We start from the raw sequence: 24,541 nt of genomic DNA, 5'->3' as shown, positions 1-24,541 counted from the left end.
TTACTTGCGGTGGCCGGGAATCGAACCCGGATCAACTGCTTGGAAGGCAACTATGCTCACCATTACACCACCACCGCACAGCCGCTCCTCGCGACGCCGCGCTGTGTCGGCTTCCCGCCCGCCAGCAGCGGCCCACGGTGATAGTAGCTGTAGGCGCTTTACGAGCTAGGAGGGTGCATCCACACGCATTCGGGTAGCGCCTCCACGCACGCTGCGTCTTTGGGCGAGACTAGTCGCCGCAGCCGCAAGGTTACTCACACGATAGTGATGAGTGGTCGTCTTAAGGCAGTGTAGTGGAGGACTCCGCGTGTGTAGCACTTTTTTCGGTTTCATCCGACGTCGCTGGGTGGCAATCCCACTTTCCCTGCAGAAAACTGCTCGGGAAGCACGGGCAGCTTGTCGAGCATCGGTGGTTCAGTGGCATGTGCCTCAGTAGTGCAGTAAGCAGCGCGTAAGTCTCATAATCTTAAGGTTTGCCGGCACGATAACTCAGCGTGTTCGGTCTGACAGTTATCTGCCCTCTGTAATAAAAGACTGAGTCAACGATGAACTTGAACGGGCGTCATCGGACGTCCGCCCCCAACAAATGCAACGAACGAAATGAGAAGAAAAAAAAAGTGGTAGAATGCTCGCTTAGCACGCGGGCGGCCCGGGTTCGATTCCCGGCCGATGCATCGTTCTGCTGTTATCGCTATAATGCTGCCGCACCGATTCCTCGCTTGAGCTCCGTCAGCCTCAGGAATGTATAGCAGGATTCGCTGTGAGAAGAACCAAACACGCAGCACGCAAGAGACCGTACTTGGACGGTCGCGTGCTATTTCTGAGCTGTAACGTCGGCCTGGCCCAACAGGCCGCTGTGTTCAGGCGCCGCAAGGGCGATGGACTGTAACCTCAGGCAGTGCTGCGTTCCGTTGAAAAAGCTGCGGCAGCAGTTTAATCTAGCAAGTCGGGAAAGCACGTGTAGCAACACAACAGATTCTTCAGAGAGCGCAAACTGTCTATCTCTAATATGCGAGACTTACCAAGTTTCCTGGAACGTTGCTCGCAACGTGCCTCGGTAGCGCAGTAGGTAGCGCGTAAGTCTCATAATCTTAAGGTCGTGAGTTCGATCCTCACCCGGGGCATTTAATTTGCTGTACATCACGGCTGAATTAACGATGTTGCTGTTGCTAGGGAACGAACTTAATTGTCATTCGTTATCCACAAGGAGTCTACGCTCAGCGTCAAAATGTTTATTTCCAATTATGACAACGTACAACTTTGATCTTTCTCTTAACCTGTTATGAGTAAAATAACGAATAGTCAATTTCGAGCTGTGCGCAAATATGCTGGCAAACAGAGAACAGCAGTGAGTCCAGGTTCAGCACGAAATACGAGAGGAAACGGAGTGAACCTCACGTCATAGCGCAAATCCGGTGTGGTCTAGTGGCTAGGATAGCTGGCTTTCACCCAGGAGGCCCGGGTTCGATTCCCGGTACCGGAACGGAAGTTTTTACGCACCCAACGCTCCATGTTTTGGCCTTCCAACGTTCGTTTTTCGCCCTCCTTGCGGAGCTTCAACCGAATGTAATCGGGGAAAACAGGCACATGATGCAATTACTGTCAGCACCGGGGTAAAGGGAGAGGAGGCGCTGGTCAGCTGTTGGGCTGCTACCAGCGTCAGTGGGAAGTCGGTGAAGTCGCCAGTTGCGCCAGAAGCCAGATATTACCGTAGTACGCCTACACACGCGTTCCAGTTATTCACGTTGCTTGCAGCCGCTCCATCCGCAAGAAGCGTGAGCCCGGATAGCTCAGTCGGTAGAGCATTAGGCTTTTAACCTAAGGGTCCAGGGTTCGAGTCCCTGTCCGGGCGAAGATTTTTAACGTTTCCGTAATGGCTCGTCTCGTAGCGATGGTAGCCCTGCCGTAATCAGTGCACGGAGTTCGTTTCCTGTCAAAATTCTGCGCAGACGGGTTTGATTTTTCACGATTCGAGGGACTCTTCAGTTACGAGCAGTCGTGGCCGAGTGGTTAAGGCGTCTGACTAGAAATCAGATTCCCTCTGGGAGCGTAGGTTCGAGTCCTACCGACTGCGTCCGTTTTTTCTTTTTTTGTTTAAGAAGAAGGAGCAGAAAATTTCGCAGTTTGCCTGTCGTTTTGGTACCTCGCCTCTCACAGCCGTTTATAGTGCCTGTCCTTTTGATAAGGGCGAATTCCAAGCGTCAGCTTTCGCGTCAGCCGAGCAAAGTCGGGACAAGTCGGGACATACTACAGGATGGTCTGCGTGGAGTAACGACGACAAAAACGTTAATTTAACAGCACGCGGCTCACATACTATATACGAAAAAACTAGCGTTACTTGCGGTGGCCGGGAATCGAACCCGGATCAACTGCTTGGAAGGCAACTATGCTCACCATTACACCACCACCGCACAGCCGCTCCTCGCGACGCCGCGCTGTGTCGGCTTCCCGCCCGCCAGCAGCGGCCCACGGTGATAGTAGCTGTAGGCGCTTTACGAGCTAGGAGGGTGCATCCACACGCATTCGGGTAGCGCCTCCACGCACGCTGCGTCTTTGGGCGAGACTAGTCGCCGCAGCCGCAAGGTTACTCACACGATAGTGATGAGTGGTCGTCTTAAGGCAGTGTAGTGGAGGACTCCGCGTGTGTAGCACTTTTTTCGGTTTCATCCGACGTCGCTGGGTGGCAATCCCACTTTCCCTGCAGAAAACTGCTCGGGAAGCACGGGCAGCTTGTCGAGCATCGGTGGTTCAGTGGCATGTGCCTCAGTAGTGCAGTAAGCAGCGCGTAAGTCTCATAATCTTAAGGTTTGCCGGCACGATAACTCAGCGTGTTCGGTCTGACAGTTATCTGCCCTCTGTAATAAAAGACTGAGTCAACGATGAACTTGAACGGGCGTCATCGGACGTCCGCCCCCAACAAATGCAACGAACGAAATGAGAAGAAAAAAAAAGTGGTAGAATGCTCGCTTAGCACGCGGGCGGCCCGGGTTCGATTCCCGGCCGATGCATCGTTCTGCTGTTATCGCTATAATGCTGCCGCACCGATTCCTCGCTTGAGCTCCGTCAGCCTCAGGAATGTATAGCAGGATTCGCTGTGAGAAGAACCAAACACGCAGCACGCAAGAGACCGTACTTGGACGGTCGCGTGCTATTTCTGAGCTGTAACGTCGGCCTGGCCCAACAGGCCGCTGTGTTCAGGCGCCGCAAGGGCGATGGACTGTAACCTCAGGCAGTGCTGCGTTCCGTTGAAAAAGCTGCGGCAGCAGTTTAATCTAGCAAGTCGGGAAAGCACGTGTAGCAACACAACAGATTCTTCAGAGAGCGCAAACTGTCTATCTCTAATATGCGAGACTTACCAAGTTTCCTGGAACGTTGCTCGCAACGTGCCTCGGTAGCGCAGTAGGTAGCGCGTAAGTCTCATAATCTTAAGGTCGTGAGTTCGATCCTCACCCGGGGCATTTAATTTGCTGTACATCACGGCTGAATTAACGATGTTGCTGTTGCTAGGGAACGAACTTAATTGTCATTCGTTATCCACAAGGAGTCTACGCTCAGCGTCAAAATGTTTATTTCCAATTATGACAACGTACAACTTTGATCTTTCTCTTAACCTGTTATGAGTAAAATAACGAATAGTCAATTTCGAGCTGTGCGCAAATATGCTGGCAAACAGAGAACAGCAGTGAGTCCAGGTTCAGCACGAAATACGAGAGGAAACGGAGTGAACCTCACGTCATAGCGCAAATCCGGTGTGGTCTAGTGGCTAGGATAGCTGGCTTTCACCCAGGAGGCCCGGGTTCGATTCCCGGTACCGGAACGGAAGTTTTTACGCACCCAACGCTCCATGTTTTGGCCTTCCAACGTTCGTTTTTCGCCCTCCTTGCGGAGCTTCAACCGAATGTAATCGGGGAAAACAGGCACATGATGCAATTACTGTCAGCACCGGGGTAAAGGGAGAGGAGGCGCTGGTCAGCTGTTGGGCTGCTACCAGCGTCAGTGGGAAGTCGGTGAAGTCGCCAGTTGCGCCAGAAGCCAGATATTACCGTAGTACGCCTACACACGCGTTCCAGTTATTCACGTTGCTTGCAGCCGCTCCATCCGCAAGAAGCGTGAGCCCGGATAGCTCAGTCGGTAGAGCATTAGGCTTTTAACCTAAGGGTCCAGGGTTCGAGTCCCTGTCCGGGCGAAGATTTTTAACGTTTCCGTAATGGCTCGTCTCGTAGCGATGGTAGCCCTGCCGTAATCAGTGCACGGAGTTCGTTTCCTGTCAAAATTCTGCGCAGACGGGTTTGATTTTTCACGTTTCGAGGGACTCTTCAGTTACGAGCAGTCGTGGCCGAGTGGTTAAGGCGTCTGACTAGAAATCAGATTCCCTCTGGCAGCGTAGGTTCGAGTCCTACCGACTGCGTCCGTTTTTTCTTTTTTTGTTTAAGAAGAAGGAGCAGAAAATTTCGCAGTTTGCCTGTCGTTTTGGTACCTCGCCTCTCACAGCCGTTTATAGTGCCTGTCCTTTTGATAAGGGCGAATTCCAAGCGTCAGCTTTCGCGAGGATGGTCTGCGTGGAGTAACGACGACAAAAACGTTAATTTAACAGCACGCGGCTCACATACTATATACGAAAAAACTAGCGTTACTTGCGGTGGCCGGGAATCGAACCCGGATCAACTGCTTGGAAGGCAACTATGCTCACCATTACACCACCACCGCACAGCCGCTCCTCGCGACGCCGCGCTGTGTCGGCTTCCCGCCCGCCAGCAGCGGCCCACGGTGATAGTAGCTGTAGGCGCTTTACGAGCTAGGAGGGTGCATCCACACGCATTCGGGTAGCGCCTCCACGCACGCTGCGTCTTTGGGCGAGACTAGTCGCCGCAGCCGCAAGGTTACTCACACGATAGTGATGAGTGGTCGTCTTAAGGCAGTGTAGTGGAGGACTCCGCGTGTGTAGCACTTTTTTCGGTTTCATCCGACGTCGCTGGGTGGCAATCCCACTTTCCCTGCAGAAAACTGCTCGGGAAGCACGGGCAGCTTGTCGAGCATCGGTGGTTCAGTGGCATGTGCCTCAGTAGTGCAGTAAGCAGCGCGTAAGTCTCATAATCTTAAGGTTTGCCGGCACGATAACTCAGCGTGTTCGGTCTGACAGTTATCTGCCCTCTGTAATAAAAGACTGAGTCAACGATGAACTTGAACGGGCGTCATCGGACGTCCGCCCCCAACAAATGCAACGAACGAAATGAGAAGAAAAAAAAAGTGGTAGAATGCTCGCTTAGCACGCGGGCGGCCCGGGTTCGATTCCCGGCCGATGCATCGTTCTGCTGTTATCGCTATAATGCTGCCGCACCGATTCCTCGCTTGAGCTCCGTCAGCCTCAGGAATGTATAGCAGGATTCGCTGTGAGAAGAACCAAACACGCAGCACGCAAGAGACCGTACTTGGACGGTCGCGTGCTATTTCTGAGCTGTAACGTCGGCCTGGCCCAACAGGCCGCTGTGTTCAGGCGCCGCAAGGGCGATGGACTGTAACCTCAGGCAGTGCTGCGTTCCGTTGAAAAAGCTGCGGCAGCAGTTTAATCTAGCAAGTCGGGAAAGCACGTGTAGCAACACAACAGATTCTTCAGAGAGCGCAAACTGTCTATCTCTAATATGCGAGACTTACCAAGTTTCCTGGAACGTTGCTCGCAACGTGCCTCGGTAGCGCAGTAGGTAGCGCGTAAGTCTCATAATCTTAAGGTCGTGAGTTCGATCCTCACCCGGGGCATTTAATTTGCTGTACATCACGGCTGAATTAACGATGTTGCTGTTGCTAGGGAACGAACTTAATTGTCATTCGTTATCCACAAGGAGTCTACGCTCAGCGTCAAAATGTTTATTTCCAATTATGACAACGTACAACTTTGATCTTTCTCTTAACCTGTTATGAGTAAAATAACGAATAGTCAATTTCGAGCTGTGCGCAAATATGCTGGCAAACAGAGAACAGCAGTGAGTCCAGGTTCAGCACGAAATACGAGAGGAAACGGAGTGAACCTCACGTCATAGCGCAAATCCGGTGTGGTCTAGTGGCTAGGATAGCTGGCTTTCACCCAGGAGGCCCGGGTTCGATTCCCGGTACCGGAACGGAAGTTTTTACGCACCCAACGCTCCATGTTTTGGCCTTCCAACGTTCGTTTTTCGCCCTCCTTGCGGAGCTTCAACCGAATGTAATCGGGGAAAACAGGCACATGATGCAATTACTGTCAGCACCGGGGTAAAGGGAGAGGAGGCGCTGGTCAGCTGTTGGGCTGCTACCAGCGTCAGTGGGAAGTCGGTGAAGTCGCCAGTTGCGCCAGAAGCCAGATATTACCGTAGTACGCCTACACACGCGTTCCAGTTATTCACGTTGCTTGCAGCCGCTCCATCCGCAAGAAGCGTGAGCCCGGATAGCTCAGTCGGTAGAGCATTAGGCTTTTAACCTAAGGGTCCAGGGTTCGAGTCCCTGTCCGGGCGAAGATTTTTAACGTTTCCGTAATGGCTCGTCTCGTAGCGATGGTAGCCCTGCCGTAATCAGTGCACGGAGTTCGTTTCCTGTCAAAATTCTGCGCAGACGGGTTTGATTTTTCACGATTCGAGGGACTCTTCAGTTACGAGCAGTCGTGGCCGAGTGGTTAAGGCGTCTGACTAGAAATCAGATTCCCTCTGGGAGCGTAGGTTCGAGTCCTACCGACTGCGTCCGTTTTTTCTTTTTTTGTTTAAGAAGAAGGAGCAGAAAATTTCGCAGTTTGCCTGTCGTTTTGGTACCTCGCCTCTCACAGCCGTTTATAGTGCCTGTCCTTTTGATAAGGGCGAATTCCAAGCGTCAGCTTTCGCGTCAGCCGAGCAAAGTCGGGACAAGTCGGGACATACTACAGGATGGTCTGCGTGGAGTAACGACGACAAAAACGTTAATTTAACAGCACGCGGCTCACATACTATATACGAAAAAACTAGCGTTACTTGCGGTGGCCGGGAATCGAACCCGGATCAACTGCTTGGAAGGCAACTATGCTCACCATTACACCACCACCGCACAGCCGCTCCTCGCGACGCCGCGCTGTGTCGGCTTCCCGCCCGCCAGCAGCGGCCCACGGTGATAGTAGCTGTAGGCGCTTTACGAGCTAGGAGGGTGCATCCACACGCATTCGGGTAGCGCCTCCACGCACGCTGCGTCTTTGGGCGAGACTAGTCGCCGCAGCCGCAAGGTTACTCACACGATAGTGATGAGTGGTCGTCTTAAGGCAGTGTAGTGGAGGACTCCGCGTGTGTAGCACTTTTTTCGGTTTCATCCGACGTCGCTGGGTGGCAATCCCACTTTCCCTGCAGAAAACTGCTCGGGAAGCACGGGCAGCTTGTCGAGCATCGGTGGTTCAGTGGCATGTGCCTCAGTAGTGCAGTAAGCAGCGCGTAAGTCTCATAATCTTAAGGTTTGCCGGCACGATAACTCAGCGTGTTCGGTCTGACAGTTATCTGCCCTCTGTAATAAAAGACTGAGTCAACGATGAACTTGAACGGGCGTCATCGGACGTCCGCCCCCAACAAATGCAACGAACGAAATGAGAAGAAAAAAAAAGTGGTAGAATGCTCGCTTAGCACGCGGGCGGCCCGGGTTCGATTCCCGGCCGATGCATCGTTCTGCTGTTATCGCTATAATGCTGCCGCACCGATTCCTCGCTTGAGCTCCGTCAGCCTCAGGAATGTATAGCAGGATTCGCTGTGAGAAGAACCAAACACGCAGCACGCAAGAGACCGTACTTGGACGGTCGCGTGCTATTTCTGAGCTGTAACGTCGGCCTGGCCCAACAGGCCGCTGTGTTCAGGCGCCGCAAGGGCGATGGACTGTAACCTCAGGCAGTGCTGCGTTCCGTTGAAAAAGCTGCGGCAGCAGTTTAATCTAGCAAGTCGGGAAAGCACGTGTAGCAACACAACAGATTCTTCAGAGAGCGCAAACTGTCTATCTCTAATATGCGAGACTTACCAAGTTTCCTGGAACGTTGCTCGCAACGTGCCTCGGTAGCGCAGTAGGTAGCGCGTAAGTCTCATAATCTTAAGGTCGTGAGTTCGATCCTCACCCGGGGCATTTAATTTGCTGTACATCACGGCTGAATTAACGATGTTGCTGTTGCTAGGGAACGAACTTAATTGTCATTCGTTATCCACAAGGAGTCTACGCTCAGCGTCAAAATGTTTATTTCCAATTATGACAACGTACAACTTTGATCTTTCTCTTAACCTGTTATGAGTAAAATAACGAATAGTCAATTTCGAGCTGTGCGCAAATATGCTGGCAAACAGAGAACAGCAGTGAGTCCAGGTTCAGCACGAAATACGAGAGGAAACGGAGTGAACCTCACGTCATAGCGCAAATCCGGTGTGGTCTAGTGGCTAGGATAGCTGGCTTTCACCCAGGAGGCCCGGGTTCGATTCCCGGTACCGGAACGGAAGTTTTTACGCACCCAACGCTCCATGTTTTGGCCTTCCAACGTTCGTTTTTCGCCCTCCTTGCGGAGCTTCAACCGAATGTAATCGGGGAAAACAGGCACATGATGCAATTACTGTCAGCACCGGGGTAAAGGGAGAGGAGGCGCTGGTCAGCTGTTGGGCTGCTACCAGCGTCAGTGGGAAGTCGGTGAAGTCGCCAGTTGCGCCAGAAGCCAGATATTACCGTAGTACGCCTACACACGCGTTCCAGTTATTCACGTTGCTTGCAGCCGCTCCATCCGCAAGAAGCGTGAGCCCGGATAGCTCAGTCGGTAGAGCATTAGGCTTTTAACCTAAGGGTCCAGGGTTCGAGTCCCTGTCCGGGCGAAGATTTTTAACGTTTCCGTAATGGCTCGTCTCGTAGCGATGGTAGCCCTGCCGTAATCAGTGCACGGAGTTCGTTTCCTGTCAAAATTCTGCGCAGACGGGTTTGATTTTTCACGATTCGAGGGACTCTTCAGTTACGAGCAGTCGTGGCCGAGTGGTTAAGGCGTCTGACTAGAAATCAGATTCCCTCTGGGAGCGTAGGTTCGAGTCCTACCTACTGCGTCCGTTTTTTCTTTTTTTGTTTAAGAAGAAGGAGCAGAAAATTTCGCAGTTTGCCTGTCGTTTTGGTACCTCGCCTCTCACAGCCGTTTATAGTGCCTGTCCTTTTGATAAGGGCGAATTCCAAGCGTCAGCTTTCGCGTCAGCCGAGCAAAGTCGGGACAAGTCGGGACATACTACAGGATGGTCTGCGTGGAGTAACGACGACAAAAACGTTAATTTAACAGCACGCGGCTCACATACTATATACGAAAAAACTAGCGTTACTTGCGGTGGCCGGGAATCGAACCCGGATCAACTGCTTGGAAGGCAACTATGCTCACCATTACACCACCACCGCACAGCCGCTCCTCGCGACGCCGCGCTGTGTCGGCTTCCCGCCCGCCAGCAGCGGCCCACGGTGATAGTAGCTGTAGGCGCTTTACGAGCTAGGAGGGTGCATCCACACGCATTCGGGTAGCGCCTCCACGCACGCTGCGTCTTTGGGCGAGACTAGTCGCCGCAGCCGCAAGGTTACTCACACGATAGTGATGAGTGGTCGTCTTAAGGCAGTGTAGTGGAGGACTCCGCGTGTGTAGCACTTTTTTCGGTTTCATCCGACGTCGCTGGGTGGCAATCCCACTTTCCCTGCAGAAAACTGCTCGGGAAGCACGGGCAGCTTGTCGAGCATCGGTGGTTCAGTGGCATGTGCCTCAGTAGTGCAGTAAGCAGCGCGTAAGTCTCATAATCTTAAGGTTTGCCGGCACGATAACTCAGCGTGTTCGGTCTGACAGTTATCTGCCCTCTGTAATAAAAGACTGAGTCAACGATGAACTTGAACGGGCGTCATCGGACGTCCGCCCCCAACAAATGCAACGAACGAAATGAGAAGAAAAAAAAAGTGGTAGAATGCTCGCTTAGCACGCGGGCGGCCCGGGTTCGATTCCCGGCCGATGCATCGTTCTGCTGTTATCGCTATAATGCTGCCGCACCGATTCCTCGCTTGAGCTCCGTCAGCCTCAGGAATGTATAGCAGGATTCGCTGTGAGAAGAACCAAACACGCAGCACGCAAGAGACCGTACTTGGACGGTCGCGTGCTATTTCTGAGCTGTAACGTCGGCCTGGCCCAACAGGCCGCTGTGTTCAGGCGCCGCAAGGGCGATGGACTGTAACCTCAGGCAGTGCTGCGTTCCGTTGAAAAAGCTGCGGCAGCAGTTTAATCTAGCAAGTCGGGAAAGCACGTGTAGCAACACAACAGATTCTTCAGAGAGCGCAAACTGTCTATCTCTAATATGCGAGACTTACCAAGTTTCCTGGAACGTTGCTCGCAACGTGCCTCGGTAGCGCAGTAGGTAGCGCGTAAGTCTCATAATCTTAAGGTCGTGAGTTCGATCCTCACCCGGGGCATTTAATTTGCTGTACATCACGGCTGAATTAACGATGTTGCTGTTGCTAGGGAACGAACTTAATTGTCATTCGTTATCCACAAGGAGTCTACGCTCAGCGTCAAAATGTTTATTTCCAATTATGACAACGTACAACTTTGATCTTTCTCTTAACCTGTTATGAGTAAAATAACGAATAGTCAATTTCGAGCTGTGCGCAAATATGCTGGCAAACAGAGAACAGCAGTGAGTCCAGGTTCAGCACGAAATACGAGAGGAAACGGAGTGAACCTCACGTCATAGCGCAAATCCGGTGTGGTCTAGTGGCTAGGATAGCTGGCTTTCACCCAGGAGGCCCGGGTTCGATTCCCGGTACCGGAACGGAAGTTTTTACGCACCCAACGCTCCATGTTTTGGCCTTCCAACGTTCGTTTTTCGCCCTCCTTGCGGAGCTTCAACCGAATGTAATCGGGGAAAACAGGCACATGATGCAATTACTGTCAGCACCGGGGTAAAGGGAGAGGAGGCGCTGGTCAGCTGTTGGGCTGCTACCAGCGTCAGTGGGAAGTCGGTGAAGTCGCCAGTTGCGCCAGAAGCCAGATATTACCGTAGTACGCCTACACACGCGTTCCAGTTATTCACGTTGCTTGCAGCCGCTCCATCCGCAAGAAGCGTGAGCCCGGATAGCTCAGTCGGTAGAGCATTAGGCTTTTAACCTAAGGGTCCAGGGTTCGAGTCCCTGTCCGGGCGAAGATTTTTAACGTTTCCGTAATGGCTCGTCTCGTAGCGATGGTAGCCCTGCCGTAATCAGTGCACGGAGTTCGTTTCCTGTCAAAATTCTGCGCAGACGGGTTTGATTTTTCACGTTTCGAGGGACTCTTCAGTTACGAGCAGTCGTGGCCGAGTGGTTAAGGCGTCTGACTAGAAATCAGATTCCCTCTGGCAGCGTAGGTTCGAGTCCTACCGACTGCGTCCGTTTTTTCTTTTTTTGTTTAAGAAGAAGGAGCAGAAAATTTCGCAGTTTGCCTGTCGTTTTGGTACCTCGCCTCTCACAGCCGTTTATAGTGCCTGTCCTTTTGATAAGGGCGAATTCCAAGCGTCAGCTTTCGCGTCAGCCGAGCAAAGTCGGGACAAGTCGGGACATACTACAGGATGGTCTGCGTGGAGTAACGACGACAAAAACGTTAATTTAACAGCACGCGGCTCACATACTATATACGAAAAAACTAGCGTTACTTGCGGTGGCCGGGAATCGAACCCGGATCAACTGCTTGGAAGGCAACTATGCTCACCATTACACCACCACCGCACAGCCGCTCCTCGCGACGCCGCGCTGTGTCGGCTTCCCGCCCGCCAGCAGCGGCCCACGGTGATAGTAGCTGTAGGCGCTTTACGAGCTAGGAGGGTGCATCCACACGCATTCGGGTAGCGCCTCCACGCACGCTGCGTCTTTGGGCGAGACTAGTCGCCGCAGCCGCAAGGTTACTCACACGATAGTGATGAGTGGTCGTCTTAAGGCAGTGTAGTGGAGGACTCCGCGTGTGTAGCACTTTTTTCGGTTTCATCCGACGTCGCTGGGTGGCAATCCCACTTTCCCTGCAGAAAACTGCTCGGGAAGCACGGGCAGCTTGTCGAGCATCGGTGGTTCAGTGGCATGTGCCTCAGTAGTGCAGTAAGCAGCGCGTAAGTCTCATAATCTTAAGGTTTGCCGGCACGATAACTCAGCGTGTTCGGTCTGACAGTTATCTGCCCTCTGTAATAAAAGACTGAGTCAACGATGAACTTGAACGGGCGTCATCGGACGTCCGCCCCCAACAAATGCAACGAACGAAATGAGAAGAAAAAAAAAGTGGTAGAATGCTCGCTTAGCACGCGGGCGGCCCGGGTTCGATTCCCGGCCGATGCATCGTTCTGCTGTTATCGCTATAATGCTGCCGCACCGATTCCTCGCTTGAGCTCCGTCAGCCTCAGGAATGTATAGCAGGATTCGCTGTGAGAAGAACCAAACACGCAGCACGCAAGAGACCGTACTTGGACGGTCGCGTGCTATTTCTGAGCTGTAACGTCGGCCTGGCCCAACAGGCCGCTGTGTTCAGGCGCCGCAAGGGCGATGGACTGTAACCTCAGGCAGTGCTGCGTTCCGTTGAAAAAGCTGCGGCAGCAGTTTAATCTAGCAAGTCGGGAAAGCACGTGTAGCAACACAACAGATTCTTCAGAGAGCGCAAACTGTCTATCTCTAATATGCGAGACTTACCAAGTTTCCTGGAACGTTGCTCGCAACGTGCCTCGGTAGCGCAGTAGGTAGCGCGTAAGTCTCATAATCTTAAGGTCGTGAGTTCGATCCTCACCCGGGGCATTTAATTTGCTGTACATCACGGCTGAATTAACGATGTTGCTGTTGCTAGGGAACGAACTTAATTGTCATTCGTTATCCACAAGGAGTCTACGCTCAGCGTCAAAATGTTTATTTCCAATTATGACAACGTACAACTTTGATCTTTCTCTTAACCTGTTATGAGTAAAATAACGAATAGTCAATTTCGAGCTGTGCGCAAATATGCTGGCAAACAGAGAACAGCAGTGAGTCCAGGTTCAGCACGAAATACGAGAGGAAACGGAGTGAACCTCACGTCATAGCGCAAATCCGGTGTGGTCTAGTGGCTAGGATAGCTGGCTTTCACCCAGGAGGCCCGGGTTCGATTCCCGGTACCGGAACGGAAGTTTTTACGCACCCAACGCTCCATGTTTTGGCCTTCCAACGTTCGTTTTTCGCCCTCCTTGCGGAGCTTCAACCGAATGTAATCGGGGAAAACAGGCACATGATGCAATTACTGTCAGCACCGGGGTAAAGGGAGAGGAGGCGCTGGTCAGCTGTTGGGCTGCTACCAGCGTCAGTGGGAAGTCGGTGAAGTCGCCAGTTGCGCCAGAAGCCAGATATTACCGTAGTACGCCTACACACGCGTTCCAGTTATTCACGTTGCTTGCAGCCGCTCCATCCGCAAGAAGCGTGAGCCCGGATAGCTCAGTCGGTAGAGCATTAGGCTTTTAACCTAAGGGTCCAGGGTTCGAGTCCCTGTCCGGGCGAAGATTTTTAACGTTTCCGTAATGGCTCGTCTCGTAGCGATGGTAGCCCTGCCGTAATCAGTGCACGGAGTTCGTTTCCTGTCAAAATTCTGCGCAGACGGGTTTGATTTTTCACGTTTCGAGGGACTCTTCAGTTACGAGCAGTCGTGGCCGAGTGGTTAAGGCGTCTGACTAGAAATCAGATTCCCTCTGGCAGCGTAGGTTCGAGTCCTACCGACTGCGTCCGTTTTTTCTTTTTTTGTTTAAGAAGAAGGAGCAGAAAATTTCGCAGTTTGCCTGTCGTTTTGGTACCTCGCCTCTCACAGCCGTTTATAGTGCCTGTCCTTTTGATAAGGGCGAATTCCAAGCGTCAGCTTTCGCGAGGATGGTCTGCGTGGAGTAACGACGACAAAAACGTTAATTTAACAGCACGCGGCTCACATACTATATACGAAAAAACTAGCGTTACTTGCGGTGGCCGGGAATCGAACCCGGATCAACTGCTTGGAAGGCAACTATGCTCACCATTACACCACCACCGCACAGCCGCTCCTCGCGACGCCGCGCTGTGTCGGCTTCCCGCCCGCCAGCAGCGGCCCACGGTGATAGTAGCTGTAGGCGCTTTACGAGCTAGGAGGGTGCATCCACACGCATTCGGGTAGCGCCTCCACGCACGCTGCGTCTTTGGGCGAGACTAGTCGCCGCAGCCGCAAGGTTACTCACACGATAGTGATGAGTGGTCGTCTTAAGGCAGTGTAGTGGAGGACTCCGCGTGTGTAGCACTTTTTTCGGTTTCATCCGACGTCGCTGGGTGGCAATCCCACTTTCCCTGCAGAAAACTGCTCGGGAAGCACGGGCAGCTTGTCGAGCATCGGTGGTTCAGTGGCATGTGCCTCAGTAGTGCAGTAAGCAGCGCGTAAGTCTCATAATCTTAAGGTTTGCCGGCACGATAACTCAGCGTGTTCGGTCTGACAGTTATCTGCCCTCTGTAATAAAAGACTGAGTCAACGATGAACTTGAACGGGCGTCATCGGACGTCCGCCCCCAACAAATGCAACGAACGAAATGAGAAGAAAAAAAAAGTGGTAGAATGCTCGCTTAGCACGCGGGCGGCCCGGGTTCGATTCCCGGCCGATGCATCGTTCTGCTGTTATCGCTATAATGCTGCCGCACCGATTCCTCGCTTGAGCTCCGTCAGCCTCAGGAATGTATAGCAGGATTCGCTGTGAGAAGAACCAAACACGCAGCACGCAAGAGACCGTACTTGGACGGTCGCGTGCTATTTCTGAGCTGTAACGTCGGCCTGGCCCAACAGGCCGCTGTGTTCAGGCGCCGCAAGGGCGATGGACTGTAACCTCAGGCAGTGCTGCGTTCCGTTGAAAAAGCTGCGGCAGCAGTTTAATCTAGCAAGTCGGGAAAGCACGTGTAGCAACACAACAGATTCTTCAGAGAGCGCAAACTGTCTATCTCTAATATGCGAGACTTACCAAGTTTCCTGGAACGTTGCTCGCAACGTGCCTCGGTAGCGCAGTAGGTAGCGCGTAAGTCTCATAATCTTAAGGTCGTGAGTTCGATCCTCACCCGGGGCATTTAATTTGCTGTACATCACGGCTGAATTAACGATGTTGCTGTTGCTAGGGAACGAACTTAATTGTCATTCGTTATCCACAAGGAGTCTACGCTCAGCGTCAAAATGTTTATTTCCAATTATGACAACGTACAACTTTGATCTTTCTCTTAACCTGTTATGAGTAAAATAACGAATAGTCAATTTCGAGCTGTGCGCAAATATGCTGGCAAACAGAGAACAGCAGTGAGTCCAGGTTCAGCACGAAATACGAGAGGAAACGGAGTGAACCTCACGTCATAGCGCAAATCCGGTGTGGTCTAGTGGCTAGGATAGCTGGCTTTCACCCAGGAGGCCCGGGTTCGATTCCCGGTACCGGAACGGAAGTTTTTACGCACCCAACGCTCCATGTTTTGGCCTTCCAACGTTCGTTTTTCGCCCTCCTTGCGGAGCTTCAACCGAATGTAATCGGGGAAAACAGGCACATGATGCAATTACTGTCAGCACCGGGGTAAAGGGAGAGGAGGCGCTGGTCAGCTGTTGGGCTGCTACCAGCGTCAGTGGGAAGTCGGTGAAGTCGCCAGTTGCGCCAGAAGCCAGATATTACCGTAGTACGCCTACACACGCGTTCCAGTTATTCACGTTGCTTGCAGCCGCTCCATCCGCAAGAAGCGTGAGCCCGGATAGCTCAGTCGGTAGAGCATTAGGCTTTTAACCTAAGGGTCCAGGGTTCGAGTCCCTGTCCGGGCGAAGATTTTTAACGTTTCCGTAATGGCTCGTCTCGTAGCGATGGTAGCCCTGCCGTAATCAGTGCACGGAGTTCGTTTCCTGTCAAAATTCTGCGCAGACGGGTTTGATTTTTCACGTTTCGAGGGACTCTTCAGTTACGAGCAGTCGTGGCCGAGTGGTTAAGGCGTCTGACTAGAAATCAGATTCCCTCTGGCAGCGTAGGTTCGAGTCCTACCGACTGCGTCCGTTTTTTCTTTTTTTGTTTAAGAAGAAGGAGCAGAAAATTTCGCAGTTTGCCTGTCGTTTTGGTACCTCGCCTCTCACAGCCGTTTATAGTGCCTGTCCTTTTGATAAGGGCGAATTCCAAGCGTCAGCTTTCGCGAGGATGGTCTGCGTGGAGTAACGACGACAAAAACGTTAATTTAACAGCACGCGGCTCACATACTATATACGAAAAAACTAGCGTTACTTGCGGTGGCCGGGAATCGAACCCGGATCAACTGCTTGGAAGGCAACTATGCTCACCATTACACCACCACCGCACAGCCGCTCCTCGCGACGCCGCGCTGTGTCGGCTTCCCGCCCGCCAGCAGCGGCCCACGGTGATAGTAGCTGTAGGCGCTTTACGAGCTAGGAGGGTGCATCCACACGCATTCGGGTAGCGCCTCCACGCACGCTGCGTCTTTGGGCGAGACTAGTCGCCGCAGCCGCAAGGTTACTCACACGATAGTGATGAGTGGTCGTCTTAAGGCAGTGTAGTGGAGGACTCCGCGTGTGTAGCACTTTTTTCGGTTTCATCCGACGTCGCTGGGTGGCAATCCCACTTTCCCTGCAGAAAACTGCTCGGGAAGCACGGGCAGCTTGTCGAGCATCGGTGGTTCAGTGGCATGTGCCTCAGTAGTGCAGTAAGCAGCGCGTAAGTCTCATAATCTTAAGGTTTGCCGGCACGATAACTCAGCGTGTTCGGTCTGACAGTTATCTGCCCTCTGTAATAAAAGACTGAGTCAACGATGAACTTGAACGGGCGTCATCGGACGTCCGCCCCCAACAAATGCAACGAACGAAATGAGAAGAAAAAAAAAGTGGTAGAATGCTCGCTTAGCACGCGGGCGGCCCGGGTTCGATTCCCGGCCGATGCATCGTTCTGCTGTTATCGCTATAATGCTGCCGCACCGATTCCTCGCTTGAGCTCCGTCAGCCTCAGGAATGTATAGCAGGATTCGCTGTGAGAAGAACCAAACACGCAGCACGCAAGAGACCGTACTTGGACGGTCGCGTGCTATTTCTGAGCTGTAACGTCGGCCTGGCCCAACAGGCCGCTGTGTTCAGGCGCCGCAAGGGCGATGGACTGTAACCTCAGGCAGTGCTGCGTTCCGTTGAAAAAGCTGCGGCAGCAGTTTAATCTAGCAAGTCGGGAAAGCACGTGTAGCAACACAACAGATTCTTCAGAGAGCGCAAACTGTCTATCTCTAATATGCGAGACTTACCAAGTTTCCTGGAACGTTGCTCGCAACGTGCCTCGGTAGCGCAGTAGGTAGCGCGTAAGTCTCATAATCTTAAGGTCGTGAGTTCGATCCTCACCCGGGGCATTTAATTTGCTGTACATCACGGCTGAATTAACGATGTTGCTGTTGCTAGGGAACGAACTTAATTGTCATTCGTTATCCACAAGGAGTCTACGCTCAGCGTCAAAATGTTTATTTCCAATTATGACAACGTACAACTTTGATCTTTCTCTTAACCTGTTATGAGTAAAATAACGAATAGTCAATTTCGAGCTGTGCGCAAATATGCTGGCAAACAGAGAACAGCAGTGAGTCCAGGTTCAGCACGAAATACGAGAGGAAACGGAGTGAACCTCACGTCATAGCGCAAATCCGGTGTGGTCTAGTGGCTAGGATAGCTGGCTTTCACCCAGGAGGCCCGGGTTCGATTCCCGGTACCGGAACGGAAGTTTTTACGCACCCAACGCTCCATGTTTTGGCCTTCCAACGTTCGTTTTTCGCCCTCCTTGCGGAGCTTCAACCGAATGTAATCGGGGAAAACAGGCACATGATGCAATTACTGTCAGCACCGGGGTAAAGGGAGAGGAGGCGCTGGTCAGCTGTTGGGCTGCTACCAGCGTCAGTGGGAAGTCGGTGAAGTCGCCAGTTGCGCCAGAAGCCAGATATTACCGTAGTACGCCTACACACGCGTTCCAGTTATTCACGTTGCTTGCAGCCGCTCCATCCGCAAGAAGCGTGAGCCCGGATAGCTCAGTCGGTAGAGCATTAGGCTTTTAACCTAAGGGTCCAGGGTTCGAGTCCCTGTCCGGGCGAAGATTTTTAACGTTTCCGTAATGGCTCGTCTCGTAGCGATGGTAGCCCTGCCGTAATCAGTGCACGGAGTTCGTTTCCTGTCAAAATTCTGCGCAGACGGGTTTGATTTTTCACGATTCGAGGGACTCTTCAGTTACGAGCAGTCGTGGCCGAGTGGTTAAGGCGTCTGACTAGAAATCAGATTCCCTCTGGGAGCGTAGGTTCGAGTCCTACCGACTGCGTCCGTTTTTTCTTTTTTTGTTTAAGAAGAAGGAGCAGAAAATTTCGCAGTTTGCCTGTCGTTTTGGTACCTCGCCTCTCACAGCCGTTTATAGTGCCTGTCCTTTTGATAAGGGCGAATTCCAAGCGTCAGCTTTCGCGTCAGCCGAGCAAAGTCGGGACAAGTCGGGACATACTACAGGATGGTCTGCGTGGAGTAACGACGACAAAAACGTTAATTTAACAGCACGCGGCTCACATACTATATACGAAAAAACTAGCGTTACTTGCGGTGGCCGGGAATCGAACCCGGATCAACTGCTTGGAAGGCAACTATGCTCACCATTACACCACCACCGCACAGCCGCTCCTCGCGACGCCGCGCTGTGTCGGCTTCCCGCCCGCCAGCAGCGGCCCACGGTGATAGTAGCTGTAGGCGCTTTACGAGCTAGGAGGGTGCATCCACACGCATTCGGGTAGCGCCTCCACGCACGCTGCGTCTTTGGGCGAGACTAGTCGCCGCAGCCGCAAGGTTACTCACACGATAGTGATGAGTGGTCGTCTTAAGGCAGTGTAGTGGAGGACTCCGCGTGTGTAGCACTTTTTTCGGTTTCATCCGACGTCGCTGGGTGGCAATCCCACTTTCCCTGCAGAAAACTGCTCGGGAAGCACGGGCAGCTTGTCGAGCATCGGTGGTTCAGTGGCATGTGCCTCAGTAGTGCAGTAAGCAGCGCGTAAGTCTCATAATCTTAAGGTTTGCCGGCACGATAACTCAGCGTGTTCGGTCTGACAGTTATCTGCCCTCTGTAATAAAAGACTGAGTCAACGATGAACTTGAACGGGCGTCATCGGACGTCCGCCCCCAACAAATGCAACGAACGAAATGAGAAGAAAAAAAAAGTGGTAGAATGCTCGCTTAGCACGCGGGCGGCCCGGGTTCGATTCCCGGCCGATGCATCGTTCTGCTGTTATCGCTATAATGCTGCCGCACCGATTCCTCGCTTGAGCTCCGTCAGCCTCAGGAATGTATAGCAGGATTCGCTGTGAGAAGAACCAAACACGCAGCACGCAAGAGACCGTACTTGGACGGTCGCGTGCTATTTCTGAGCTGTAACGTCGGCCTGGCCCAACAGGCCGCTGTGTTCAGGCGCCGCAAGGGCGATGGACTGTAACCTCAGGCAGTGCTGCGTTCCGTTGAAAAAGCTGCGGCAGCAGTTTAATCTAGCAAGTCGGGAAAGCACGTGTAGCAACACAACAGATTCTTCAGAGAGCGCAAACTGTCTATCTCTAATATGCGAGACTTACCAAGTTTCCTGGAACGTTGCTCGCAACGTGCCTCGGTAGCGCAGTAGGTAGCGCGTAAGTCTCATAATCTTAAGGTCGTGAGTTCGATCCTCACCCGGGGCATTTAATTTGCTGTACATCACGGCTGAATTAACGATGTTGCTGTTGCTAGGGAACGAACTTAATTGTCATTCGTTATCCACAAGGAGTCTACGCTCAGCGTCAAAATGTTTATTTCCAATTATGACAACGTACAACTTTGATCTTTCTCTTAACCTGTTATGAGTAAAATAACGAATAGTCAATTTCGAGCTGTGCGCAAATATGCTGGCAAACAGAGAACAGCAGTGAGTCCAGGTTCAGCACGAAATACGAGAGGAAACGGAGTGAACCTCACGTCATAGCGCAAATCCGGTGTGGTCTAGTGGCTAGGATAGCTGGCTTTCACCCAGGAGGCCCGGGTTCGATTCCCGGTACCGGAACGGAAGTTTTTACGCACCCAACGCTCCATGTTTTGGCCTTCCAACGTTCGTTTTTCGCCCTCCTTGCGGAGCTTCAACCGAATGTAATCGGGGAAAACAGGCACATGATGCAATTACTGTCAGCACCGGGGTAAAGGGAGAGGAGGCGCTGGTCAGCTGTTGGGCTGCTACCAGCGTCAGTGGGAAGTCGGTGAAGTCGCCAGTTGCGCCAGAAGCCAGATATTACCGTAGTACGCCTACACACGCGTTCCAGTTATTCACGTTGCTTGCAGCCGCTCCATCCGCAAGAAGCGTGAGCCCGGATAGCTCAGTCGGTAGAGCATTAGGCTTTTAACCTAAGGGTCCAGGGTTCGAGTCCCTGTCCGGGCGAAGATTTTTAACGTTTCCGTAATGGCTCGTCTCGTAGCGATGGTAGCCCTGCCGTAATCAGTGCACGGAGTTCGTTTCCTGTCAAAATTCTGCGCAGACGGGTTTGATTTTTCACGTTTCGAGGGACTCTTCAGTTACGAGCAGTCGTGGCCGAGTGGTTAAGGCGTCTGACTAGAAATCAGATTCCCTCTGGCAGCGTAGGTTCGAGTCCTACCGACTGCGTCCGTTTTTTCTTTTTTTGTTTAAGAAGAAGGAGCAGAAAATTTCGCAGTTTGCCTGTCGTTTTGGTACCTCGCCTCTCACAGCCGTTTATAGTGCCTGTCCTTTTGATAAGGGCGAATTCCAAGCGTCAGCTTTCGCGAGGATGGTCTGCGTGGAGTAACGACGACAAAAACGTTAATTTAACAGCACGCGGCTCACATACTATATACGAAAAAACTAGCGTTACTTGCGGTGGCCGGGAATCGAACCCGGATCAACTGCTTGGAAGGCAACTATGCTCACCATTACACCACCACCGCACAGCCGCTCCTCGCGACGCCGCGCTGTGTCGGCTTCCCGCCCGCCAGCAGCGGCCCACGGTGATAGTAGCTGTAGGCGCTTTACGAGCTAGGAGGGTGCATCCACACGCATTCGGGTAGCGCCTCCACGCACGCTGCGTCTTTGGGCGAGACTAGTCGCCGCAGCCGCAAGGTTACTCACACGATAGTGATGAGTGGTCGTCTTAAGGCAGTGTAGTGGAGGACTCCGCGTGTGTAGCACTTTTTTCGGTTTCATCCGACGTCGCTGGGTGGCAATCCCACTTTCCCTGCAGAAAACTGCTCGGGAAGCACGGGCAGCTTGTCGAGCATCGGTGGTTCAGTGGCATGTGCCTCAGTAGTGCAGTAAGCAGCGCGTAAGTCTCATAATCTTAAGGTTTGCCGGCACGATAACTCAGCGTGTTCGGTCTGACAGTTATCTGCCCTCTGTAATAAAAGACTGAGTCAACGATGAACTTGAACGGGCGTCATCGGACGTCCGCCCCCAACAAATGCAACGAACGAAATGAGAAGAAAAAAAAAGTGGTAGAATGCTCGCTTAGCACGCGGGCGGCCCGGGTTCGATTCCCGGCCGATGCATCGTTCTGCTGTTATCGCTATAATGCTGCCGCACCGATTCCTCGCTTGAGCTCCGTCAGCCTCAGGAATGTATAGCAGGATTCGCTGTGAGAAGAACCAAACACGCAGCACGCAAGAGACCGTACTTGGACGGTCGCGTGCTATTTCTGAGCTGTAACGTCGGCCTGGCCCAACAGGCCGCTGTGTTCAGGCGCCGCAAGGGCGATGGACTGTAACCTCAGGCAGTGCTGCGTTCCGTTGAAAAAGCTGCGGCAGCAGTTTAATCTAGCAAGTCGGGAAAGCACGTGTAGCAACACAACAGATTCTTCAGAGAGCGCAAACTGTCTATCTCTAATATGCGAGACTTACCAAGTTTCCTGGAACGTTGCTCGCAACGTGCCTCGGTAGCGCAGTAGGTAGCGCGTAAGTCTCATAATCTTAAGGTCGTGAGTTCGATCCTCACCCGGGGCATTTAATTTGCTGTACATCACGGCTGAATTAACGATGTTGCTGTTGCTAGGGAACGAACTTAATTGTCATTCGTTATCCACAAGGAGTCTACGCTCAGCGTCAAAATGTTTATTTCCAATTATGACAACGTACAACTTTGATCTTTCTCTTAACCTGTTATGAGTAAAATAACGAATAGTCAATTTCGAGCTGTGCGCAAATATGCTGGCAAACAGAGAACAGCAGTGAGTCCAGGTTCAGCACGAAATACGAGAGGAAACGGAGTGAACCTCACGTCATAGCGCAAATCCGGTGTGGTCTAGTGGCTAGGATAGCTGGCTTTCACCCAGGAGGCCCGGGTTCGATTCCCGGTACCGGAACGGAAGTTTTTACGCACCCAACGCTCCATGTTTTGGCCTTCCAACGTTCGTTTTTCGCCCTCCTTGCGGAGCTTCAACCGAATGTAATCGGGGAAAACAGGCACATGATGCAATTACTGTCAGCACCGGGGTAAAGGGAGAGGAGGCGCTGGTCAGCTGTTGGGCTGCTACCAGCGTCAGTGGGAAGTCGGTGAAGTCGCCAGTTGCGCCAGAAGCCAGATATTACCGTAGTACGCCTACACACGCGTTCCAGTTATTCACGTTGCTTGCAGCCGCTCCATCCGCAAGAAGCGTGAGCCCGGATAGCTCAGTCGGTAGAGCATTAGGCTTTTAACCTAAGGGTCCAGGGTTCGAGTCCCTGTCCGGGCGAAGATTTTTAACGTTTCCGTAATGGCTCGTCTCGTAGCGATGGTAGCCCTGCCGTAATCAGTGCACGGAGTTCGTTTCCTGTCAAAATTCTGCGCAGACGGGTTTGATTTTTCACGATTCGAGGGACTCTTCAGTTACGAGCAGTCGTGGCCGAGTGGTTAAGGCGTCTGACTAGAAATCAGATTCCCTCTGGGAGCGTAGGTTCGAGTCCTACCGACTGCGTCCGTTTTTTCTTTTTTTGTTTAAGAAGAAGGAGCAGAAAATTTCGCAGTTTGCCTGTCGTTTTGGTACCTCGCCTCTCACAGCCGTTTATAGTGCCTGTCCTTTTGATAAGGGCGAATTCCAAGCGTCAGCTTTCGCGTCAGCCGAGCAAAGTCGGGACAAGTCGGGACATACTACAGGATGGTCTGCGTGGAGTAACGACGACAAAAACGTTAATTTAACAGCACGCGGCTCACATACTATATACGAAAAAACTAGCGTTACTTGCGGTGGCCGGGAATCGAACCCGGATCAACTGCTTGGAAGGCAACTATGCTCACCATTACACCACCACCGCACAGCCGCTCCTCGCGACGCCGCGCTGTGTCGGCTTCCCGCCCGCCAGCAGCGGCCCACGGTGATAGTAGCTGTAGGCGCTTTACGAGCTAGGAGGGTGCATCCACACGCATTCGGGTAGCGCCTCCACGCACGCTGCGTCTTTGGGCGAGACTAGTCGCCGCAGCCGCAAGGTTACTCACACGATAGTGATGAGTGGTCGTCTTAAGGCAGTGTAGTGGAGGACTCCGCGTGTGTAGCACTTTTTTCGGTTTCATCCGACGTCGCTGGGTGGCAATCCCACTTTCCCTGCAGAAAACTGCTCGGGAAGCACGGGCAGCTTGTCGAGCATCGGTGGTTCAGTGGCATGTGCCTCAGTAGTGCAGTAAGCAGCGCGTAAGTCTCATAATCTTAAGGTTTGCCGGCACGATAACTCAGCGTGTTCGGTCTGACAGTTATCTGCCCTCTGTAATAAAAGACTGAGTCAACGATGAACTTGAACGGGCGTCATCGGACGTCCGCCCCCAACAAATGCAACGAACGAAATGAGAAGAAAAAAAAAGTGGTAGAATGCTCGCTTAGCACGCGGGCGGCCCGGGTTCGATTCCCGGCCGATGCATCGTTCTGCTGTTATCGCTATAATGCTGCCGCACCGATTCCTCGCTTGAGCTCCGTCAGCCTCAGGAATGTATAGCAGGATTCGCTGTGAGAAGAACCAAACACGCAGCACGCAAGAGACCGTACTTGGACGGTCGCGTGCTATTTCTGAGCTGTAACGTCGGCCTGGCCCAACAGGCCGCTGTGTTCAGGCGCCGCAAGGGCGATGGACTGTAACCTCAGGCAGTGCTGCGTTCCGTTGAAAAAGCTGCGGCAGCAGTTTAATCTAGCAAGTCGGGAAAGCACGTGTAGCAACACAACAGATTCTTCAGAGAGCGCAAACTGTCTATCTCTAATATGCGAGACTTACCAAGTTTCCTGGAACGTTGCTCGCAACGTGCCTCGGTAGCGCAGTAGGTAGCGCGTAAGTCTCATAATCTTAAGGTCGTGAGTTCGATCCTCACCCGGGGCATTTAATTTGCTGTACATCACGGCTGAATTAACGATGTTGCTGTTGCTAGGGAACGAACTTAATTGTCATTCGTTATCCACAAGGAGTCTACGCTCAGCGTCAAAATGTTTATTTCCAATTATGACAACGTACAACTTTGATCTTTCTCTTAACCTGTTATGAGTAAAATAACGAATAGTCAATTTCGAGCTGTGCGCAAATATGCTGGCAAACAGAGAACAGCAGTGAG

General features: G+C 52.3%; 52 non-coding genes across 52 annotated transcripts; 41 read left to right on the top strand and 11 right to left on the bottom strand.

Moving 5' to 3' along the window:
• Positions 1–5: 5 nt before the first annotated feature.
• Trnag-ucc (transfer RNA glycine (anticodon UCC)) lies at positions 6–77 on the bottom strand. The gene has a single exon. It is a non-coding gene; the product is annotated as a tRNA-Gly (tRNA).
• Positions 78–1,051: 974 nt separating this feature from the next.
• Positions 1,052–1,124, top strand: Trnam-cau (transfer RNA methionine (anticodon CAU)). The gene has a single exon. It is a non-coding gene; the product is annotated as a tRNA-Met (tRNA).
• A 287-nt stretch (positions 1,125–1,411) lies between these two features.
• Trnae-uuc (transfer RNA glutamic acid (anticodon UUC)) lies at positions 1,412–1,483 on the top strand. Its single transcript has one exon. It is a non-coding gene; the product is annotated as a tRNA-Glu (tRNA).
• A 296-nt stretch (positions 1,484–1,779) lies between these two features.
• Positions 1,780–1,852, top strand: Trnak-uuu (transfer RNA lysine (anticodon UUU)). Its single transcript has one exon. It is a non-coding gene; the product is annotated as a tRNA-Lys (tRNA).
• Positions 1,853–1,992: 140 nt separating this feature from the next.
• Positions 1,993–2,074, top strand: Trnas-aga (transfer RNA serine (anticodon AGA)). The gene has a single exon. It is a non-coding gene; the product is annotated as a tRNA-Ser (tRNA).
• A 265-nt stretch (positions 2,075–2,339) lies between these two features.
• Trnag-ucc (transfer RNA glycine (anticodon UCC)) lies at positions 2,340–2,411 on the bottom strand. Its single transcript has one exon. It is a non-coding gene; the product is annotated as a tRNA-Gly (tRNA).
• A 974-nt stretch (positions 2,412–3,385) lies between these two features.
• Positions 3,386–3,458, top strand: Trnam-cau (transfer RNA methionine (anticodon CAU)). The gene has a single exon. It is a non-coding gene; the product is annotated as a tRNA-Met (tRNA).
• Positions 3,459–3,745: 287 nt separating this feature from the next.
• On the top strand, positions 3,746–3,817 carry Trnae-uuc (transfer RNA glutamic acid (anticodon UUC)). Its single transcript has one exon. It is a non-coding gene; the product is annotated as a tRNA-Glu (tRNA).
• Positions 3,818–4,113: 296 nt separating this feature from the next.
• Trnak-uuu (transfer RNA lysine (anticodon UUU)) lies at positions 4,114–4,186 on the top strand. The gene has a single exon. It is a non-coding gene; the product is annotated as a tRNA-Lys (tRNA).
• A 140-nt stretch (positions 4,187–4,326) lies between these two features.
• On the top strand, positions 4,327–4,408 carry Trnas-aga (transfer RNA serine (anticodon AGA)). The gene has a single exon. It is a non-coding gene; the product is annotated as a tRNA-Ser (tRNA).
• Positions 4,409–4,635: 227 nt separating this feature from the next.
• Trnag-ucc (transfer RNA glycine (anticodon UCC)) lies at positions 4,636–4,707 on the bottom strand. Its single transcript has one exon. It is a non-coding gene; the product is annotated as a tRNA-Gly (tRNA).
• Positions 4,708–5,681: 974 nt separating this feature from the next.
• Positions 5,682–5,754, top strand: Trnam-cau (transfer RNA methionine (anticodon CAU)). Its single transcript has one exon. It is a non-coding gene; the product is annotated as a tRNA-Met (tRNA).
• A 287-nt stretch (positions 5,755–6,041) lies between these two features.
• Positions 6,042–6,113, top strand: Trnae-uuc (transfer RNA glutamic acid (anticodon UUC)). Its single transcript has one exon. It is a non-coding gene; the product is annotated as a tRNA-Glu (tRNA).
• A 296-nt stretch (positions 6,114–6,409) lies between these two features.
• Positions 6,410–6,482, top strand: Trnak-uuu (transfer RNA lysine (anticodon UUU)). Its single transcript has one exon. It is a non-coding gene; the product is annotated as a tRNA-Lys (tRNA).
• A 140-nt stretch (positions 6,483–6,622) lies between these two features.
• On the top strand, positions 6,623–6,704 carry Trnas-aga (transfer RNA serine (anticodon AGA)). The gene has a single exon. It is a non-coding gene; the product is annotated as a tRNA-Ser (tRNA).
• A 265-nt stretch (positions 6,705–6,969) lies between these two features.
• On the bottom strand, positions 6,970–7,041 carry Trnag-ucc (transfer RNA glycine (anticodon UCC)). Its single transcript has one exon. It is a non-coding gene; the product is annotated as a tRNA-Gly (tRNA).
• A 974-nt stretch (positions 7,042–8,015) lies between these two features.
• Trnam-cau (transfer RNA methionine (anticodon CAU)) lies at positions 8,016–8,088 on the top strand. Its single transcript has one exon. It is a non-coding gene; the product is annotated as a tRNA-Met (tRNA).
• A 287-nt stretch (positions 8,089–8,375) lies between these two features.
• Trnae-uuc (transfer RNA glutamic acid (anticodon UUC)) lies at positions 8,376–8,447 on the top strand. The gene has a single exon. It is a non-coding gene; the product is annotated as a tRNA-Glu (tRNA).
• Positions 8,448–8,743: 296 nt separating this feature from the next.
• Positions 8,744–8,816, top strand: Trnak-uuu (transfer RNA lysine (anticodon UUU)). Its single transcript has one exon. It is a non-coding gene; the product is annotated as a tRNA-Lys (tRNA).
• Positions 8,817–8,956: 140 nt separating this feature from the next.
• Positions 8,957–9,038, top strand: Trnas-aga (transfer RNA serine (anticodon AGA)). The gene has a single exon. It is a non-coding gene; the product is annotated as a tRNA-Ser (tRNA).
• Positions 9,039–9,303: 265 nt separating this feature from the next.
• Trnag-ucc (transfer RNA glycine (anticodon UCC)) lies at positions 9,304–9,375 on the bottom strand. Its single transcript has one exon. It is a non-coding gene; the product is annotated as a tRNA-Gly (tRNA).
• Positions 9,376–10,349: 974 nt separating this feature from the next.
• On the top strand, positions 10,350–10,422 carry Trnam-cau (transfer RNA methionine (anticodon CAU)). The gene has a single exon. It is a non-coding gene; the product is annotated as a tRNA-Met (tRNA).
• Positions 10,423–10,709: 287 nt separating this feature from the next.
• On the top strand, positions 10,710–10,781 carry Trnae-uuc (transfer RNA glutamic acid (anticodon UUC)). Its single transcript has one exon. It is a non-coding gene; the product is annotated as a tRNA-Glu (tRNA).
• A 296-nt stretch (positions 10,782–11,077) lies between these two features.
• On the top strand, positions 11,078–11,150 carry Trnak-uuu (transfer RNA lysine (anticodon UUU)). Its single transcript has one exon. It is a non-coding gene; the product is annotated as a tRNA-Lys (tRNA).
• Positions 11,151–11,290: 140 nt separating this feature from the next.
• Trnas-aga (transfer RNA serine (anticodon AGA)) lies at positions 11,291–11,372 on the top strand. Its single transcript has one exon. It is a non-coding gene; the product is annotated as a tRNA-Ser (tRNA).
• A 265-nt stretch (positions 11,373–11,637) lies between these two features.
• Positions 11,638–11,709, bottom strand: Trnag-ucc (transfer RNA glycine (anticodon UCC)). Its single transcript has one exon. It is a non-coding gene; the product is annotated as a tRNA-Gly (tRNA).
• A 974-nt stretch (positions 11,710–12,683) lies between these two features.
• Positions 12,684–12,756, top strand: Trnam-cau (transfer RNA methionine (anticodon CAU)). Its single transcript has one exon. It is a non-coding gene; the product is annotated as a tRNA-Met (tRNA).
• Positions 12,757–13,043: 287 nt separating this feature from the next.
• Trnae-uuc (transfer RNA glutamic acid (anticodon UUC)) lies at positions 13,044–13,115 on the top strand. The gene has a single exon. It is a non-coding gene; the product is annotated as a tRNA-Glu (tRNA).
• A 296-nt stretch (positions 13,116–13,411) lies between these two features.
• Positions 13,412–13,484, top strand: Trnak-uuu (transfer RNA lysine (anticodon UUU)). The gene has a single exon. It is a non-coding gene; the product is annotated as a tRNA-Lys (tRNA).
• A 140-nt stretch (positions 13,485–13,624) lies between these two features.
• On the top strand, positions 13,625–13,706 carry Trnas-aga (transfer RNA serine (anticodon AGA)). Its single transcript has one exon. It is a non-coding gene; the product is annotated as a tRNA-Ser (tRNA).
• Positions 13,707–13,933: 227 nt separating this feature from the next.
• On the bottom strand, positions 13,934–14,005 carry Trnag-ucc (transfer RNA glycine (anticodon UCC)). Its single transcript has one exon. It is a non-coding gene; the product is annotated as a tRNA-Gly (tRNA).
• Positions 14,006–14,979: 974 nt separating this feature from the next.
• On the top strand, positions 14,980–15,052 carry Trnam-cau (transfer RNA methionine (anticodon CAU)). Its single transcript has one exon. It is a non-coding gene; the product is annotated as a tRNA-Met (tRNA).
• Positions 15,053–15,339: 287 nt separating this feature from the next.
• Trnae-uuc (transfer RNA glutamic acid (anticodon UUC)) lies at positions 15,340–15,411 on the top strand. Its single transcript has one exon. It is a non-coding gene; the product is annotated as a tRNA-Glu (tRNA).
• Positions 15,412–15,707: 296 nt separating this feature from the next.
• Trnak-uuu (transfer RNA lysine (anticodon UUU)) lies at positions 15,708–15,780 on the top strand. Its single transcript has one exon. It is a non-coding gene; the product is annotated as a tRNA-Lys (tRNA).
• A 140-nt stretch (positions 15,781–15,920) lies between these two features.
• Trnas-aga (transfer RNA serine (anticodon AGA)) lies at positions 15,921–16,002 on the top strand. The gene has a single exon. It is a non-coding gene; the product is annotated as a tRNA-Ser (tRNA).
• A 227-nt stretch (positions 16,003–16,229) lies between these two features.
• Positions 16,230–16,301, bottom strand: Trnag-ucc (transfer RNA glycine (anticodon UCC)). The gene has a single exon. It is a non-coding gene; the product is annotated as a tRNA-Gly (tRNA).
• A 974-nt stretch (positions 16,302–17,275) lies between these two features.
• On the top strand, positions 17,276–17,348 carry Trnam-cau (transfer RNA methionine (anticodon CAU)). The gene has a single exon. It is a non-coding gene; the product is annotated as a tRNA-Met (tRNA).
• A 287-nt stretch (positions 17,349–17,635) lies between these two features.
• On the top strand, positions 17,636–17,707 carry Trnae-uuc (transfer RNA glutamic acid (anticodon UUC)). The gene has a single exon. It is a non-coding gene; the product is annotated as a tRNA-Glu (tRNA).
• A 296-nt stretch (positions 17,708–18,003) lies between these two features.
• On the top strand, positions 18,004–18,076 carry Trnak-uuu (transfer RNA lysine (anticodon UUU)). Its single transcript has one exon. It is a non-coding gene; the product is annotated as a tRNA-Lys (tRNA).
• Positions 18,077–18,216: 140 nt separating this feature from the next.
• On the top strand, positions 18,217–18,298 carry Trnas-aga (transfer RNA serine (anticodon AGA)). The gene has a single exon. It is a non-coding gene; the product is annotated as a tRNA-Ser (tRNA).
• Positions 18,299–18,563: 265 nt separating this feature from the next.
• Trnag-ucc (transfer RNA glycine (anticodon UCC)) lies at positions 18,564–18,635 on the bottom strand. Its single transcript has one exon. It is a non-coding gene; the product is annotated as a tRNA-Gly (tRNA).
• A 974-nt stretch (positions 18,636–19,609) lies between these two features.
• Trnam-cau (transfer RNA methionine (anticodon CAU)) lies at positions 19,610–19,682 on the top strand. The gene has a single exon. It is a non-coding gene; the product is annotated as a tRNA-Met (tRNA).
• A 287-nt stretch (positions 19,683–19,969) lies between these two features.
• On the top strand, positions 19,970–20,041 carry Trnae-uuc (transfer RNA glutamic acid (anticodon UUC)). Its single transcript has one exon. It is a non-coding gene; the product is annotated as a tRNA-Glu (tRNA).
• Positions 20,042–20,337: 296 nt separating this feature from the next.
• On the top strand, positions 20,338–20,410 carry Trnak-uuu (transfer RNA lysine (anticodon UUU)). The gene has a single exon. It is a non-coding gene; the product is annotated as a tRNA-Lys (tRNA).
• Positions 20,411–20,550: 140 nt separating this feature from the next.
• Positions 20,551–20,632, top strand: Trnas-aga (transfer RNA serine (anticodon AGA)). The gene has a single exon. It is a non-coding gene; the product is annotated as a tRNA-Ser (tRNA).
• Positions 20,633–20,859: 227 nt separating this feature from the next.
• Positions 20,860–20,931, bottom strand: Trnag-ucc (transfer RNA glycine (anticodon UCC)). Its single transcript has one exon. It is a non-coding gene; the product is annotated as a tRNA-Gly (tRNA).
• A 974-nt stretch (positions 20,932–21,905) lies between these two features.
• On the top strand, positions 21,906–21,978 carry Trnam-cau (transfer RNA methionine (anticodon CAU)). The gene has a single exon. It is a non-coding gene; the product is annotated as a tRNA-Met (tRNA).
• A 287-nt stretch (positions 21,979–22,265) lies between these two features.
• On the top strand, positions 22,266–22,337 carry Trnae-uuc (transfer RNA glutamic acid (anticodon UUC)). The gene has a single exon. It is a non-coding gene; the product is annotated as a tRNA-Glu (tRNA).
• A 296-nt stretch (positions 22,338–22,633) lies between these two features.
• On the top strand, positions 22,634–22,706 carry Trnak-uuu (transfer RNA lysine (anticodon UUU)). The gene has a single exon. It is a non-coding gene; the product is annotated as a tRNA-Lys (tRNA).
• A 140-nt stretch (positions 22,707–22,846) lies between these two features.
• Positions 22,847–22,928, top strand: Trnas-aga (transfer RNA serine (anticodon AGA)). The gene has a single exon. It is a non-coding gene; the product is annotated as a tRNA-Ser (tRNA).
• A 265-nt stretch (positions 22,929–23,193) lies between these two features.
• On the bottom strand, positions 23,194–23,265 carry Trnag-ucc (transfer RNA glycine (anticodon UCC)). Its single transcript has one exon. It is a non-coding gene; the product is annotated as a tRNA-Gly (tRNA).
• Positions 23,266–24,239: 974 nt separating this feature from the next.
• Trnam-cau (transfer RNA methionine (anticodon CAU)) lies at positions 24,240–24,312 on the top strand. Its single transcript has one exon. It is a non-coding gene; the product is annotated as a tRNA-Met (tRNA).
• The last annotated feature ends 229 nt before the right edge of the window (positions 24,313–24,541 follow it).

Source organism: Schistocerca nitens, unplaced genomic scaffold (genome assembly GCF_023898315.1).
Source record: "Schistocerca nitens isolate TAMUIC-IGC-003100 unplaced genomic scaffold, iqSchNite1.1 HiC_scaffold_377, whole genome shotgun sequence".
Lineage (NCBI taxonomy): Eukaryota > Metazoa > Arthropoda > Insecta > Orthoptera > Acrididae > Schistocerca > Schistocerca nitens.
This window is presented reverse-complemented; position numbering and strand designations above follow the sequence as displayed.